This window comes from Amphibalanus amphitrite, unplaced genomic scaffold (assembly GCF_019059575.1).
Source record: "Amphibalanus amphitrite isolate SeventyFive unplaced genomic scaffold, NRLGWU_Aamphi_draft 001352F_arrow, whole genome shotgun sequence".
Lineage (NCBI taxonomy): Eukaryota > Metazoa > Arthropoda > Thecostraca > Balanomorpha > Balanidae > Amphibalanus > Amphibalanus amphitrite.
Window position 1 is genome coordinate 68,700 of NW_024882845.1, and position 17,548 is coordinate 86,247.

Below are 17,548 nucleotides of genomic sequence, written 5' to 3' on the forward strand. Positions count from 1 at the left end.
CTTAACCCTGACCTATGCTTGACTGACCCCTACATGGAGCAGACTCTCTTGTAGGCCTTATATGGTGGATTTGCACCGTTTTGACAGAGTTTATGACGAGAGGCGCCCATTGCGAAGTCCTGAAGTGCATGCTACTGAAAGCCCGATTTCATGTGTTTGACCTGACCTTGACACGACCTGTGACCTCCAAATTCGATTTAAAAGTATTCATCTGAAGCGTCTCGTCGCGGTCTTTCGTTTGCCGCCTCGTGCGTTTCGCTGCACCTATTGGTTCTCGAGTTATCGGCTTGGGGCGTTTAACGCCCCCCCCAAGCAAACGGTGGGTGGCGAAATACCCCAGCAACTGCCGGGTTAATTTTATACATGCATGCCCCACTGTATGTACATACAGTCACCAGCACTTGCTACCAATCACCCCCCGGACGGCGGGGGAGCAAGCTACCACCGCCCCTGCGAGACTAGCGCCGCCATGCGCCAAGAAGTAGAAACACCACGTGACTGAGGCCACGTGAGGGCAGGGTCACGTGATGGAGGGGCGGAGCATAGTAGCTTTTGCGCCCGACGCTAACTGAAATGCGGCGCTGTAATTGAGCGCCTTAGCATGAATGAAACTCCGGCACCAAAATCAGCTGTTCGCCTTAGATGGAAAGTGAGCCTGTGCGTCTCACTTATCGGGGTTACATGAGCACAGTAAATAGGGGAGAGCGGGGCCAGTTGAAACACGGGGTCAGATGAAACATGGCTTTATTTTCAACAGTATGCAACATATGGCGTTGCCGACACCACTGCGCATCCGCGCTCGACCACTTCCTTTGTCAACGGCGTTTGGGCGGCAAACGGACGTTAATTTTGATATGACACTTGTTTTTGTGTTTTTGAGGGGCGTTTGGGAGAAATCGTTTTTAGGAATATTTTGTGATATCTCATATACCTTTGTTTGCTGAAAGAAGAACTCCTGGCTCCGGAATAACACCATATTTGGCCCTTCATTCAGCATGATGCCGTCCCTCCAGCTCGTTTGACATGTGTGCTTTACGGCGCGTGCGAGATGGCGGGAGCGGATGGGGTCAATTGAAACGCTTCTCTGAGGGTCAGTTGAAACAGGGCCACATGCCGTTTCAATGGACCCCGGTGACCTTTGCAATGGTTCTTGTTCAACGGCTGTAAACATTTAAGGAAATAGTCCACCTTTGAAATGAGCTTTTAAACTGAAATAGTAGTTTACTAGAGCTCAATTTTTGACCCCTTTTTCTTCAGCCTTTTGTTTGATAGCACACTATAGCCTGATATATTTCTCATTTTTTTCATCCGCCCATTTTACCATAGTCTATGTACTTTATGTCACCTATTATGAGGAACTTTGCACTTTTAGCTTTCCAACGACCTATTGAATGTAGCATTTGGAAAAGTAAACCGGACAAAATATCTCCTTAAGAAAGTGGCATTAACCCGGCAGTTGCTGGGGTATTTCGCCACCCACCGTTTGCTGGGGGGGGGGGGGGGCGTTAAACGCCCCCAGCCGATAACTCGAGAACCAATAAGCGCAGCGAAACGCACGAGGCGGCAAGCGAAAGAGCGCGACGAGACGCTTCAGATGAGTACTTTAAAGTTGAATTTTGAGGTCACAGGTCGGGTCAAGGTCAGGTCAAACACCTGAAATCGGGCTTTCAGTAGCATGGACTTCAGGACTTCGCAATGGGCGCCTCTCGCCATAAACTCTGTCAAAACGGTGCACAATCCATCTTATAAGGCCTACAAGAGTGTCAGCTCCATGTAGGGGTCAGTCAAGCATAGGTCAGGGTCAAGGTCAGGTCAACCGGGTAGGCACATATCCTCGAAAATCAAAACTGATATTCGCAGCCTGTGACACATGTTTTATAGGTAATTTGGGGCGTAGAACACGATGGTGACATTTATTTTATCATATGTGTACGTGTTTGGCTCAAAAAGTTCAATTTAAGAAATTCATGTATCATGGTCGTGAAGTAGTCACGAAAAATTGCCAAGATTCAGTTCAAGATTATGGAAAATGCGGAACGATAATCAATAATCGAAGATAGCCATTTGATTGATCATGGTATTGGCAGTCTAATGGCGTTTACAGCATGTCTGTATGTCTATTCTGTGATTTTATATAATTTTTTGAACATATGCCGTTTTTGGTCGAAAACTCAGAAATCATGACGTCACTAAAACCTCGATATCTCAAAAATTTTCCGACCGATTTTTTTTGAAACTTTGTCACAATAAACTTCAGTCAATTCCCTACAGGTACCCAAAATTTGGCGCGCCTGCGGCGCGCCGTTTTTATGCTATGGCCCGGCGAAAAAAGTGGGGGCGTTTAACGCCCCCCCCCCCCCAGCAACTCGCGGGTTAAAGAGGAAACCATCCCATTGTTAAGGATAGGTGCAATTGACCCCATGGGCTGGTTCAATTGACCCTCGCATCGGGGTCAATTGAAACGGGCGTAGAGCTGTTTTATAAGCATGCGTTTGGCAGCAAAATATGTTTGAAACATAATTTTACATATCTTAAAATAAAGCCAAAAGAGCATATTTTTTCATGGCATTGTGCACTTTTCGATATGACAACTAGATCTCGCTGTGCATGTCAATATATAAAAAGTGGTTCAACTGGCCCCGCTCTCCCCTACGTATTTAGCCGCTAATTCGAATTAGGAACGCATTACCGACTCATGTAGCCACCTGCTAGTACGAATCGGCGATCCGATCCGCGGTTACATGAGCAAAGCAAATACGTATCACGATCGGATTCACCGCTAATGCGAATCAGGAGCGTACTACCGACTCATGTATCCACCTGCTAATACAAATCGGCGGTCCGAACAAAATCCGCAGGGAAAGAGCCTTAGAAGCGAATAGGACCAAGATACGTATTACAGGAACTATTTCTTTCCAAAAAGAAACATTAAAATGCAAAATAATAGGTATTTTTTTCATTTGATTCTTTGGAAATTATAATTAAAAAAATATGTCGGTATTTTGTTCAGTTTTCAAAAATAAATATAGTGAAAACCAAAAAGAAAATATCAAAGTACTTTCAGTTGAACACTGAAAGCACTTTGGAAGAACATTAAGAACGTACAGGGGTATTTAGACCCCTGTGGGGTAAAATGTTATGCCACCGTTTTTTAGAACCCCCATGGTTCTTCACGTAGACGGCTTTGCATTCTCATCAAAAGAATCCACACGATTCTTCCAAAGACTCTTATGAGGTTTAGGGTTTATAATAAGAGCGTTCTTAGCACCTAGATAAGAACCCCAAAGGGTCTGTGAAGAAGTCCCTGAGGTTTATAGGGAAACCACCCTGTGTTCCGAATATCGGTTGTAGAACCCTTTCAGTTCTATTGTAATACCGCAAAATCCCCGTTTATCGTCTATTGAACCTCCCATGCATGGCTATCGACCTGCGCCGTCACATCTGCTGCGCAAACACAGTACTTGATACACCTTAAAGGTAGTGTGCCACCTTTGAAAGATTTCCCATTTTATTTTTCCTAAGATAAGAAGCTTCTGTTTTTACCTAATATCGCAAAAAAAAATCAAAAATGGGCCTGGAATAGTGCCTTTTTCGCCTAAAAGTTTTTCGGTTTTTAGATATGTATAACAACTCTAGTGGGCTCACCTGCAAACAGGCGTCGGGCAACAATCGCGAATGCGGCGAACTTGTGACAATAAGCAAAGGTCATTATAGTGTTACGACCATACGACGTACGGGAATGAGTTATCAGCTGTCTAATCGTAGACAACACAATGTCGAGCCTTAAACTGTAAGCCCGTATTGGTATTGTTTCTTTTATTTGGCTGTTGTAGCGAGGGGATTTAGAGAAAAAAGAAAGAAGGAATAAAATTAGCTGCATCTTCTTTGCGGTTCATCAAACACCGCGGTCCATTGTCGCTCAACTGGTTGTACAAGAAGAACAATTCGCTGCTGTAATGCCTCGATAGTAAAGCTGGTAGAACAGGGGAGCTTGAGAGTCTTGGAAAAGATCCCGAGAGAGATCTAGAGATCCTGAGATGGAGTTACTCAAACAGCGGTCCATTGTTGTTCGGCTGGTTGTAGCAGAAAAGAGAGCAAATTGCTGCTGGGAGATCCTCGATAGTAAAGCTGGTAGAACAGGGGAGCTTGAGAGTCTTGGAAAAGATCCCGAGAGAGATCTAGAGATCCTGAGATGGAGATTAGATCCTGAGATGGAGATTTAGATCCTCCTTGCATACAAATACATCTGGTGGAAGATGCTTTTTAATTTAGAGGCTTGATGATTCTGTTCATTGTATAGACCATGATGCACGAGATGCTTCTTCACTGCTCGGATTAGGGATAGAGGGGTCCGATCAGCTGGGTTTGCGGCACAGTTGGGTAGGTGAAGGACAGGGCATTCGAAGTCCCGATGACCACTGCCAAACATATGGGTGGTAATTACGTTGATAAATTGAATGTGATCATTCGTCCAGTCACCTATTCCTATATCACTGGCCTCCCCATTAAGAAAATTACCCACTTAATTCGTATTAGCGTTGCTAGTTTCAGTTGCCCTCGAGAATCATTTGTTCGACTGCCATAACCGAATTCTACCAAATTCCTATCGGCCTTACTCTAAGATTCATGCGTCATCATTCTCACATCCTTGCTCGCATTACGTTCACATTTCATGTATTCACCCAAATTTAATTGGTAGCCCCCGAAATTCCCTCCGATAGTGTTAGGCGTCTTACAAACCATGGTCTCCCCGGCGAGATAAATGTCTCTTTCCGAAATCCATATGCATGCTCCGCTAACCGGCGACAAAGATACTTATCGCAGGGCCGTCCAGAATAATCATACACAAATATCCACCCTACTAATTTATGGGATTCACTACACGTCCGATAGACTTATGGTACACACATACACGATTTATATCCGACTTATCTCTCTATCCGGGAGAGATTACCTATGCCCTCTTCCGGTCCGCGTGTAACACCTCCGTTCACGACCCAGGGACCACCGTTCATATCCTGGAACTCTCCTCAGGAACTCTCCTTAAACCCTGGGATTTACTTTCAAGGCCTTACGTGTCCTGGAGTACATCGTTACCTCCCCTGAGGCTGTCCAGTACCGATTAACCCGCGCCCTGCTGGGGGTCCTGGATTTCCACGCCCTGCTGGGGGGGGGGGGTGTTTGAACACCCCCCCTTGTAACTCGGCTCCTGGGCCACGTAGCGATACGCGGAAGGCGGCGTTCGAAAGAGCGTAAAAAATAATGACGAAATCACTTCGGTCAATTTTTTGGTCAGGTCAAAGGTCAGGTCACCAGAGGTCATTGAAGGCAAAATTTCGCCGATTTCCAGGTCGAATGTCGAAAATTTCCAAGAAGCCAACGCATAACTCGGGAACCAATAGAGCTACAGCGCCGCGGAAAAGCGCATTCGATAGCCCTATTAACGCCCTTTCTGAGTAATTCTCTCAGATTTGACCTAACGTCAACGGTTTTGCCTGCAGGGGGCAAAAACTGCAAAAATAGCCGATTTTTTCGAAAACAGTTTTTCTGCAATAACTTTTGACCCAAGCCTTGTACGAGCTTACTTTTACCGGCATCGTGTTCCTCTCGTCAAGACGCATCGAATGAACTATAACTTGACCTTGAAAGGTCAACTTGAAAATTTGACCTCAGGTCAAGGTCATGACCTGACCGGAAAGGGTCATGTTGCATATCAGTCGATCCGTATCGTCGAGCTGAACACATCTAAGGCGTTTTCATTGCTCTAGCATGCCTCTATCAAAAGTTATTTGCGAAAAACTGTTAGATACCATTCGTGACCTAAGATGACCTCAGGGCATAAACAAGGGTCACGGACACCATTTTTAAGTTCAGTGTGTCTAAACCACTTGTAATTCGGTGTTTGGGAGTGTTTATAATGTCTTTCATCCAAAAGAGGCGCATTTCAATTTTCTCCCATTGACTTATAATGGGGAGGTCGCAAAATTGACCTGACCTTAGGTCATCGATATCAAAATTCTGAGATATACATTTTGTACATGCTATTGCTCTTAGCAATCACTGAAAGTTTCAAAGCGATCGGTCACTCGGTGTAGCTATGACAGACATTGAAAGTTTTTATGAGGTGAGGTCACTTCAAGTGACCTGGTGACCTGACCTTGAAAGACCTTGGTCTAAAATTTTCACAACATGTGTAGAATTGATGTATGATAAGGTGTACCAAAAACGGCGGCGCTCCGCGCCGCCGTTTTTGAGATATTCGCGAAAAACCACAGGGGGGGTGTTCAAACACCCCCCCCCAGCAGGGCGCGGGTTAAGGTACCCTTACAAAATAAGTATGAGGACTTATTCGGGACACTACAGCTTGCCTTATCCGCCCTTTGGGTGACTCACCCCTGACCTTCGGCTTCTTACCTTTGGCATAGCTCCAACTTACTCTCCGACTGCACTGTACCAGTCTTCTCCTTCCCTCTGCCATATAAACCTCTCACTGCCTCGTTACCCAGTATTACCTAAGCGGGAAATCTAACAGTAGCCGGTACCACTGGCGGAAAACGTGCATATGCCCTGCGTACGTGACGGTGTGTCCCTCTGATTATTCCGGTCTGGACGTGTGTTTATGAGAAGTGCATCTGTGTCTCATACGGTCATGCTGGTAAACGTTACGCCATAGGAGACGGGCAAACAAGCCGTCTGTGCCTCACAATGCCCGGTGCCAATATTGGTGGAGTAGTTATTGGCGCTAACTCGTAAGAACGCGAAGAACAAAAACGCATTATTTATCCAACCTAATCGTAATCTCAAGTCCTTAGTGCTGCTGCACGCGTGAACCTAATCATCAGTTCTCGTATACAATCCTAGCAGGCCTTGAACTTCTCTTGATTTAATCAGATGATATGGAACCAATTAGTACGCACCGATCTGTCGTCTGGTTGTGATCCACCGTATAATAGTAAATTACTGAATGCTCAAACGGAAGTGACTCATTAAATTTCGCTCGATAGCTTCCGATGGACTAATAGTTACCTATACAAATTATATTTATAGAGTTCCAAAATATTGTCATAGGGGTCCCTAGCCCTTCATAGAAAATCTAATTTAAATCATCCCATCAGCAGTAAACAATGCACATCAAACGAACTGCAGTCCTAGATATCATATAGCATGTCATATTTAAAATTATGCATTAACTGTTTACGTTCTTATCCCGTTGCAACTTTCCACAACTAACCATATTCCACGATGACCTTCACCTACCGCACGCGCCCCAATTACGGCTAACCCACTGCCCCTGTTGTGGCTGCTCCTCGCGCCCTCTGGCGGCTCAACGCCCGCGTCGGGGACGACGATACTGGCCGCCGCGCCGGCTGGCGTCGCGTCGACAGTCAGTCAAGGCCACGCCCCGATGGGCGCGTCATCACTCGCGGTGTAGTGCTCGTGCGTGTTGTCTCTTCTGGCTGGGTAGATTCACCGGGTGTGTCAGTGAGTGTGAATCTGGTAAAATATCGCTACAATATCTCCCTGTTCGACATCTCATCAGCTCCGTTCTACGTAAGTTTTTTTTAACTCCTTGTCCCATTTAATCGTTCCCCAACAAAGATGGTCCTTTCTGGTATTTATTCTACAAAAGCACAACGATCGGTACCTATATTAGTCGCATATTAGTTCTAACCACAAACAATTCTACATCTACCTGTTACTCGACATTTCGCAATTTCAATGACGCAAAGTGACCATCTAAAGTCGCAAAGTGTCAGACCGTCGACCTCAACCGACTACTCTCAACTCTACACCTAAGTAACAGAAGAAATTCCGCCGTAAGCTCAAGCATTCATATCTGTTGAAAATCATAACTCATAGCCATATTCATAGATCGATTGCATGAATCAGTCGCCACCTTAACCCGCGCCCTGCTGGGGGGGGGGTGTTTGAACACCCCCCTTGTGGTTTTTCGCGAATATCTCAAAAACGGCGGCGCGGAGCGCCGCCGTTTTTGGTACACCTTATCATACATCAATTCTACACATGTTGTGAAAATTTCAGACCAAGGTCATTCAAGGTCAGGTCACCAGGTCACTTGAAGTGACCTCACCTCATAAAAAGTTTCAATGTCAGTCATAGCTACACCGAGTGACCGATCGCTTTGAAACTTACAGCGATTGCTAAGAGCAATAGCATGTACAAAATGTATATCTCAGAATTTTGATATCGATGACCTAAGGTCAGGTCAATTTTGCGACCTCACCATTATAAGTCAATGGGAGAAAATTGAAATGCGCCTCTTTTGGACGAAAGACATTATAAACACTCCCAAACACTGAATTACAAGTGGTTTAGACACACTGAACATGAAAATGGTGTCCGTGACCCCTGATTATGCCCTGAGGCACAGATAACAGTAGTACTACTGTTATCTGTGCCTGAGGTCATCTTAGGTCACGAATAGTATCTAACAGTTTTTCGCAAATAACTTTTGATAGAGGCATGCTAGAATGATGAAAACGCCTTAGATGTGTTCAGCTCGACGATACCGATCGACTGATATGCAACATGACCCTTTCCGGTCAGGTCATGACCTTGACCTGAGGTCAAATTTTCAAGTTGACCTTTCAAGGTCAAGTTATAGTTCATTCGATGCGTCTTGACAAGAGGAACACGATGCCGGTAAAAGTAAGCTCGTACAAGGCTTGAGTCAAAAGTTATTGCAGAAAAACTGTTTCCGAAAAAATCGGCTATTTTTGCAGTTTTTGCCCCCTGCAGGCAAAACCGTTGACGTTAGGTCAAATCTGAGAAAATTACTCAGAAAGGGCGTTAATAGGGCTATCGAATGCGCTTTTCTGCGGCGCTGTAGCTCTATTGGTTCCCGAGTTATGCGTTGGCTTCTTGGAAATTGTCGACATTCGACCTTGAAATCGGCGAAATTTTGCCTTCAATGACCTCTGGTGACCTGACCTTTGACCTGACCAAAAAATTGACCGAAGTGATTTCCTCATTATTTTTGACGCTCTTTCGAACGCCGCCTTCCGCGTGTCGCTACGTGGCCCAGGAGCCGAGTTAGAAGGGGGGGTGTTCAAACACCCCCCCCCCAGCAGGGCGTGGAAATCCAGGACCCCCAGCCGGGCGCGGGTTAAAACATTACATTCCCTGTCAACCGTATTTACCTGTTCACTAATTGATTTCGACTTCGCAATTAATTCCTACAGCAATATTACCAATGATTTCGCAAAGCAACTTTTAGTGAGTACAGCACGAATCTACACCCTTAATTTCACAAACGAATTCCAACCTCAAATCTTAATCGCACCTGACTACCGCCGATAATAAATCGAACGAACCAGCTTGGCCAAACACAAAGACATATTCGTTATTCAATGCTGACACGCATCATGTCATCAATCTCAACGTTCGTGACAATGAGCTGCTTATTCAAATTTTAGCATCTCGCTCCCGGCCTAATCGTGAATTCCGACGGGCCATAACGGTTTGCTGGCGACTCTGACATGACCTTCCCAATTCAGATCCTAATATGCTACTAGGGTGTCTGGACCAATAAGTTCAAAGTAATTTAAGTTTTCCAATTCCAATTGAGAGGGCATTTTATCGCAACCGAAAATGTTTGGCAGTCGTCACGGCACGGCAGGCTGGGCAGAGGGGGGGGGGGGGGTCAAGGATTGGGATTGAGCAGACTTTTCAACAACACTCACATTCTGGAGTTTCTCTGTGCTTCCGCTTCTCAGTGTGGTCGCAAGCGTCGGCGGCTGTCCTCGGTTCTGATCACTCGAACTGAAGAGGCTTCTCGCGGGTGACCCCGGACTGACGGCGGCTCCCAGATAGCGTCTCCGGCTCCAGCTGTGGACTGTGACTCTCGGCTGCGCGACTGTGATTCTCCCTCTGGTTGGGTGGCGCACCCTTTTATAGTTGGGGGGGGGAGGGGTGACTGCCACGCCCTTGCGACGTCATCTTCCTCTGCCTTCTTCTGGTGGGTGGGCCCGTAAGATGGCGCCCTCTGTCCTGTTTAGTCACCTTGCTCCTCTGTGTCTGCAATTTTTGGCCGTCGAATCGTCTTCGTGTTGAGTGCTTTATCATCTTAGTAGTCGCTGGCATAAACCAATCCCCGAAAGGTTGGTGATTTTCGAGTTTTAATTTTGATTCTTCAATTTCATTTTATTCAAACTTTTGTTTCCTTCCGTTTCGTCTGCCGGCAACGCCCCTTGTGACGTCACTCTTGCTCCGCCCACTGACGTCATCTTGATTGGGAGGGTCGGTAGAACAGCGCCTTCTGTCCGCGGTGGGGACGTCCTGAACTACGTTTGTTTCGGACAACAGCGCTTTCTGTCCGCAGTGGAGACGTCCTGAACTACGTCTGTTTCGGAAGCTGTCTGCTAAGTTTAGCAGATTCCGTTGCAGTGAGACGCACTGTTGTGCTACCATGGCTACGTGAGACCCAATGTGCTACGTGCCTTAAGCCTGCGCGTGGTCTCACAGTGTGCCGACGTTTGCTTGTAGCTTCAGCTGCTTTGTAATGACTACCAATGACTCATCCTGATGTGACTGTCTTCAGAGGTGCTTGTCTTAATTGGAGTTTAATGGCGGCCCATTCTGTGCGGACAGTGAGAAATGATTGGGGAGGGTGGACCTGGCGACGGGTGGGAGGAGGGAGGGAATAATGACAAGGGAGGGAAGCGTGCGGCAGCGCTCTGCTCAGCTGCGCGTCACCGGGCCGACCGTGCCGAAAAGATACTACGTTAGATGGTCAAGATGTAGCGTGCTACACTGTCGAACATTATTTATGGTTTGAAATATGATTTTATGTAAAATAATTGATATGAAAAAGCCGTCTCATAAGTTATGACCCCATTTCACCACACGCAAGTGGCAGAAATGACAATGATCAGCTGACGCATTTTCCTTGGCCGAAGTCAGAGCGCGCGGCCCGACGCACCACGCGTATTTGGAAATTCCGACCTCGACGAGCATCAGAAGCCACCTAACAGGCGTGTTCGAAACCGCAGGAGCTGATGATGAACGGGTTTATCGAAACTTGATTGGATGAGCATATCGGTAATAGCGATTTCAGTGTGTGCATTTATTGTTCATAGTGGTGTGAAATGTGGTTGGTTGGGGTACGACCGACAACCCGTCGGGGCGAATTTCGCACTGGGGTACTCAAAATTTGAAGAATTTAAGACGTTTCCATGAGTTTTGAAGGTATGGATAAGTTCTAAAAATCCGGTTCTCCTTATCTGGGCCATTAACTCCATACGGTCCAAGAAAGCTGGCACACTACCTTTAAAATGTATTACCTTCCTCTTTACTCTGAGCAATCAGCCTGCAAGTCTCCAGTCAGGAACAACCAGCCCGCAACCAGCCCATGCGATCAGCCCGCAACCAGCCCGCATTCAGTCTGCGATCAGCCCGCAATCAGCCTGCAGGAACGCTTTCCATTCGGCCGTGTCACTTGCCTTACACATCCAAGCCAAAGAACTCCAGAGCCAAATATGAACACATTTTTAGCTTTAGCAAGTGGATGTTTTCCCAAACACAGTATGTTTGCGCAGTCGCCCATGCCAGCAGCCGGGTGGCGATATCGCATTCTCCCAAATCACATACAGTTTCTCCTTCCACCACCAGCTTCAAGCCAGCGTTTTCGACGATGTCGACGTCTCCGCGCGGCGCGCGCCAGGACGCTCTCCTCAGACTCCAGGGCCTCAATCAGAGCGGAGATGGCCTCGTCCCCTAGAATGAAGAGTCGGGCGGATGCGTTATTCAACAGGCAGGGAGTAAAGAAACTTAGATTGACTTCAGAGGCCATGAGCCTACTCCAAAAATAAAATAATGCACTTGACATATAAAGTGCAGCATAGATAAGATATTGCACTAATCAGCACGAACATATGTTTATTAAAATCAGCCAAATTTATACCTAAATCAATTGACCCCAAAATGGCAAGCTGATTCTATTCCTGGTTTATCTTCATTTGGAAGATTTGTCTAAATACCACATGCATAATTTAAGCTATGGGGCATTTATACAACATATAAATACTTACTGCATTGATTGGTCTTGCATATGAATTGTCTTCATCCAATGCATTCATCCATGCATTTGAAGAGCGTTGTGATATTGCTTATTATTGTCAATCACAAGTAATATAAATAATACACAACACTTGACAAGCAAAAAATTAACCTTATTTCAGTTCTTCAATATTTGATTACTTGCCATTCACCCAATCTTGCACCAGCCGCTCGTCACTGCACAAAGCGTGATCCAACGCGATCGAAAAATGGCGATCGCTTCCGGTAGACGCTAGAACGTGGTACCGCGGGCGTGGTCTTGATGAAAGCCATTACACTGATTAAACCGCAACCCCTTCTTCTTAAACCCGATGCTAGTTCGTGCAAAACCTTCAAAGGGTTTATCTTTCGCGCGCTTGGTGTGACGTAATATCACGTGACTATGGAGAACGAAGAAGAACCGGTGTTGGTCGAGTTGAAGCCCCCCGGGGGCCACTAAGATTGCACGCGAAGAAGCAGCACGTGTCTTCGGTCTATGTGAAACACTGTGTGTGTTCTTCATGAACCAGACGTTCTGCTTCGCCTCTAAGCCAGTTTACCCTAATACCCAAAAAACCTAAGTGTGGAATATTTTAAGATACTTTTGCATAACGTTCTTTCAACTTGTTTTCAGTGATTTTTCTGACAGCACTACAGACGAATCAAGAGAGGCAAGTGCTCAATGAGTCAAAGCAAGACAACTTTATGTTTAACTTTTTTTTGTTAAGTTAATTGAGAATGTTTTGAGCAGATTAAATGCAAAAAAGACATAAGATATTAACTTTTTAATTCAGTCACCTCTATTGCTACGGAAGTGCGCCACATTTGTATGCTATTCCGTTTGTAATGCGCATCGGGCCGAGAGCCAAACTAGATCCGTTTGACGTCACTGATACGAATTTGCTCATGTAGTTGGTGCACTGAATGCGTTCTTAGGGAGCTGATGCGAATTAGCGTAGTGCGTATTTGGAACGGATCGCTCATGTAACCGAGGCGCCGTATTTCACAAGAACTATTCTTTGCTGACTGGAAGCGTCAAAATGCAAAATACTAAGCATTTTTTTTTTATTGGCTGCCTCGTAGAAAATAACAAAAAAATGTTGGTATTTTGGTTTAGTCTTTGCATGTGAAATAAAATGAATGAAATATTTTGATAGATAATTTTTTTCTGACCACCCTGCTGTCGCTGCATGGCGAATCAATGCCCACTGACTTAAAACAAGAAAACTTTGTTTTCATTTTTTGATTTCATGTTAATTTTAAATGTTTTTGAGCCTATCAAATGATATAAGTATTTAAAATTAAGTTCAGTCGTCCCGGTAAATGCCGCAACTGCGCCATGACTGTACGCTAATCCTATTCCGTTTGTGATACGAATTACCGGCCGTCGAGGAGTCAGCCCGGGTGAGCCAAACAAGATCCGTTTGACGTAGATAAAACGAATTAGTCTCATGTAACCGGTGCCGTAGATACGTTTGTGGGGAGCTAATGCGCATTAGCGTAGTGCGTATTTAGAACGGATCGCTCATGTAACCCCGGTAATTGAATACTTTAATACAAGTGCTGTGTGCAAGATCGGCCTAAGCGTATCGCTTGTAACATTTATCGGGGTTACATGAGCACAGTAAATACGTATTTAGCCGATAATTCGAATTAGGAACGCATTACCGACTCATGTAGCCACCTGCTAGTACGAATCGGCCATCCGATCCGCGGTTACATGAGCAAAGCAAATACGTATCGCGATCGGATTCACCGCTAATGCGAATCAGGAGCGTACTACCGACTCATGTATCCACCTGCTAATATGAATCGGCGGTCCGAACAAAATCCGCAGGGAAAGAGGCTTAGAAGCGAATGGGACCAAGATACGTATTACAGGAACTATTTCTTTCCAAAAAGAAACATTTAAAATGCAAAATAATAGGTATTTTTCATTTTTTTCTTTTAAAATAATAATTAGGAAAAAAAATATTTCGGTATTTTGTCAAGTTTTCAAAAATAAATATAGTGAAAACCAAAAAGAAAATATCAAAGTACTTTCAGTTGAAACATTTTTCTGACAGCACTACAGACGAATCAAGAGAGGCAAGTGTTTAATGAGTCAGAGCAAGACAGACAACTTTATGTTTAACTTTTTTTGTTAAGTTAACCCGGCAGTTGCTGGGGTATTTCGCCACCCACCGTTTGCTGGGGGGGGGGGGGGGGCGTTAAACGCCCCCAGCCGATAACTCGAGAACCAATAGGCGCAGCGAAACGCACGAGGCGACAAACGAAAGAACGCGACGAGACGCTTCAGATGAGTACTTTAACCCTCGCCGGACCTATTGGTTTTCTACATACGCGCCGGCCGAGGGGGGGGGGGGGGCGGGTACGACCCCCCCCCCTCGCCGTTTCGCCCCTGGTGGAGCTAGCGCGTCGCGGAAAAAAACGAGCGTATGCGCCGTTACGAGACGCAGAGATTGGTACCCGATTTTAAGGTCCTAGGTCATCCGGTGACCTCTGAGGTCAGGTCAAGTGCCTCAGGGTACGGTTCAGTTTTTGGTGAATAACTTCGCAAAAAACGGCCGCAGAGCGCCGATTTTGGCAGCATCGTGTTCGCCTCGCTCAGGCGCGTCGAATGATATACTTTTTGTCCGGGTCAGGTCAACTTGGGGTGTTGACCTCAGGTCAAGGTCAGGTCAGCACCCCCAGGTCACGAAGTTGGTCGAAAGAGGTCATGTCGCATATCATTCGATTCGGCAGGCCTTCCTGAGTCCATTGGTGCCTTTCCCGACTCGCTAGCTCAATTTGATCAAGAGTTATTGACGAAAAACTAATTTGACCTTGATGACGTCATAAATGACGTCACGCAAGGTCAACATTGCAAAAGTGACGCATCTAACCTTGCAAGGAGTGCATCAAATCACGATTCTGTGTGCTTGAGATAGTTGGAGATCGTTCCCGGCGCCAGAATAGCAGTTTGAATTTTTCCCCATTGACTTATAATGGTGAGGTCACGAAAATGACCTGACCTCATATGACCTTTAGGAAAAATCCGAGATATACAAGTTGTGGGACTCATAATGGATACTAGATCCTGCAAGTTTCATTTCCCTGTGACATCTCCTCTGGCAGTGAGGGCGTTGCGAAGTTGCGACATCTGAAGACCTTGCAGAGGTTCACTTATGACGTCATAGGTCAGTGACCTGACCTGACCCAAAAATGCGGTTGGTGTCAAAAGATCCGGCTTGGATCAAAGGTTAGGTATGCCAAGTTTCAGCTCTCTATCGCCAGCGTGTTCGGAGCTATCGCGAAAAAAAAAACCCTATGGGGGGCGGCACCCGCCCCCCCCTCGGCCGGCGAGGGTTAAAGTTGAATTTTGAGGTCACAGGTCAGGTCAAGGTCAGGTCAAACACCTGAAATCGGGCTTTCAGTAGCATGGACTTCAGGACTTCGCAATGGGCGCCTCTCGTCATAAACTCTGTCAAAACGGTGCACAATCCATCATATAAGGCCTACAAGAGTGTCAGCTCCATGCAGGGGTCAGTCAAGCATAGGTCAGGGTCAAGGTCAGGTCAACCGGGCAGGCACATATCCCCGAAAATAAAAACTGATATTCGCAGCCTGTGACACATGTTTTATGGGTAATTTGGGGCGTAGAACACGATGGTGACATTCATTTTATCATATGTGTACGTGTTTGGCTAAAAAAGTTCAATTTAAGAAATTCATGTATCATGGTCGTGAAGTAGTCACGAGAAATTGCCAAGATTCAGTTCAAGATTTTGGAAAATGCGGAACGATAATCAATAATCGAAGATAGCCATTTGATTCTCCATGGTATTGGCAGTCTAATGGCGTTTACGGCATGTCTATATGTCTATTCTGTGATTTTATATGATTTTTTGAACATATGCCGTTTTTGGTCGAAAACTTAGAAATCATGACGTCACTAAAACCTCGATATCTCAAAAAATTTCCGACCGATTTTTTTGAAACTTTGTCACAATAAACTTCAGTCAATTCCCTACAGGTACCCAAAATTTGGCGCGCCTGCGGCGCGCCGTTTTTATGCTATGGCCCGGCGAAAAAAGTGGGGGCGTTTAACGCCCCCCCCCCAGCAACTCCCGGGTTAATTAAGAATGTTTTGAGCAGATTAAATGCAAAAAAGACATAAGATATTAAGTTTTTAATTCAGTCACCTCTATTGCTACGGAAGTGCGCCACATTTGTATGCTATTCCGTTTGTAATGCGCATCGGGCCGAGAGCCAAACTAGATCCGTTTGACGTCACTGATGCGAATTTGCTCATGTAGTCGGTGCACTGAATGCGTTCTTGGGGAGCTGATGCGAATTAGCGTAGTGCGTATTTGGAACGGATCGCTCATGTAACCGAGGCGTCTTTATATCTATGGAGGCACTCGATTCGGGCCGTATTTCACAAGAACTATTCTTTGCTGACTGGAAGCGTCAAAATGCAAAATAATAAGCATTTTTTTATTGGCTGCCTCGTAAAAAATAGCAAAAAAATGTTGGTAATTTGGTTTAGTCTTTGCATGTGAAATAAAATGAATGAAATATTTTGATAGATAATTTTTTTCTGACCACCCTGCTGTCGCTGCATGGCGAATCAGTGCCCACTGACTTAAAACAAGAAAACTTTGTTTTCATTTTTTGATTTCATGTTAATTTTAAATGTTTTTGAGCCTATCAAATGATATCTATCTATCTATATTATAAATCCTAAATAATCCGCCGTGTGCGACGTAGTCACTTTGTAGCGCTTATTGCGGCGGCGTCCGTTGACCTACGGCCGTGAAATTTTACAGCGATGTGGGCCACCTTTACACGTAGGTCGTATTAAATTTTGGGCATGATGCGGCCGGGGGTGCGCCCGCGGCGCGTGCTCGCGCGCCCATAGGGTTAACATTAGAATTGGCAAAAACACCCTATTGCTCGGGAACGGTAAGGGCTACGGGGGTGAAATTTTCACGGAAAGTCGGATGCGTGCACCCATTTGTCGTATCAACTTTTCGAGGGTGCGGGTTCAGCGGTGTGCACGTGGTGGGGCCGCGACCGGCGCCGAGCAGAGGGCACGTGCTTTGGCTCAGTTGTTCGCTTAAAAAACTGAGTGAAAAGCATTAGAGCCGGCAGGTCATTGACCTTTGACAACGAAGGCCGACACAAGGCACCGCTCGCCAAGGGGATTCGCCAGTAAATACTATTTTTGTTTTTGCAATATCTCAGCCGTTTCTGGGCCGATTTAGCTGAAACTTGGACTGTCGGTGGTAGTGTAGTGTAGGGTAGGGTAGGGTAGGGTAGTGTAGTGTAGTGTAGTGTAGGAGTAGGGTAGTGTAGGAGAAGGGGTAGTGTAGGAGTAGGAGTAGTGTAGGAGTAGGGGTAATGTAGGAGTAGGGGTAGGGTAGGAGTAGGGGTAGTGTAGGAGTTGGGGTAGTGTAGGAGTAGGGTAGAGTAGGAGTAGGGTAGAGTAGGAGTAGGGTAGAGTAGG

General features: G+C 45.8%; 1 protein-coding gene across 2 annotated transcripts in view; it reads right to left on the reverse strand.

The window, feature by feature from the left end:
* Positions 1–17,548, reverse strand: part of LOC122372372 (beta-1,3-galactosyltransferase 5-like) — an 86,382-nt gene that overhangs the window by 40,989 nt on the left and 27,845 nt on the right. The window lies entirely within an intron of this gene.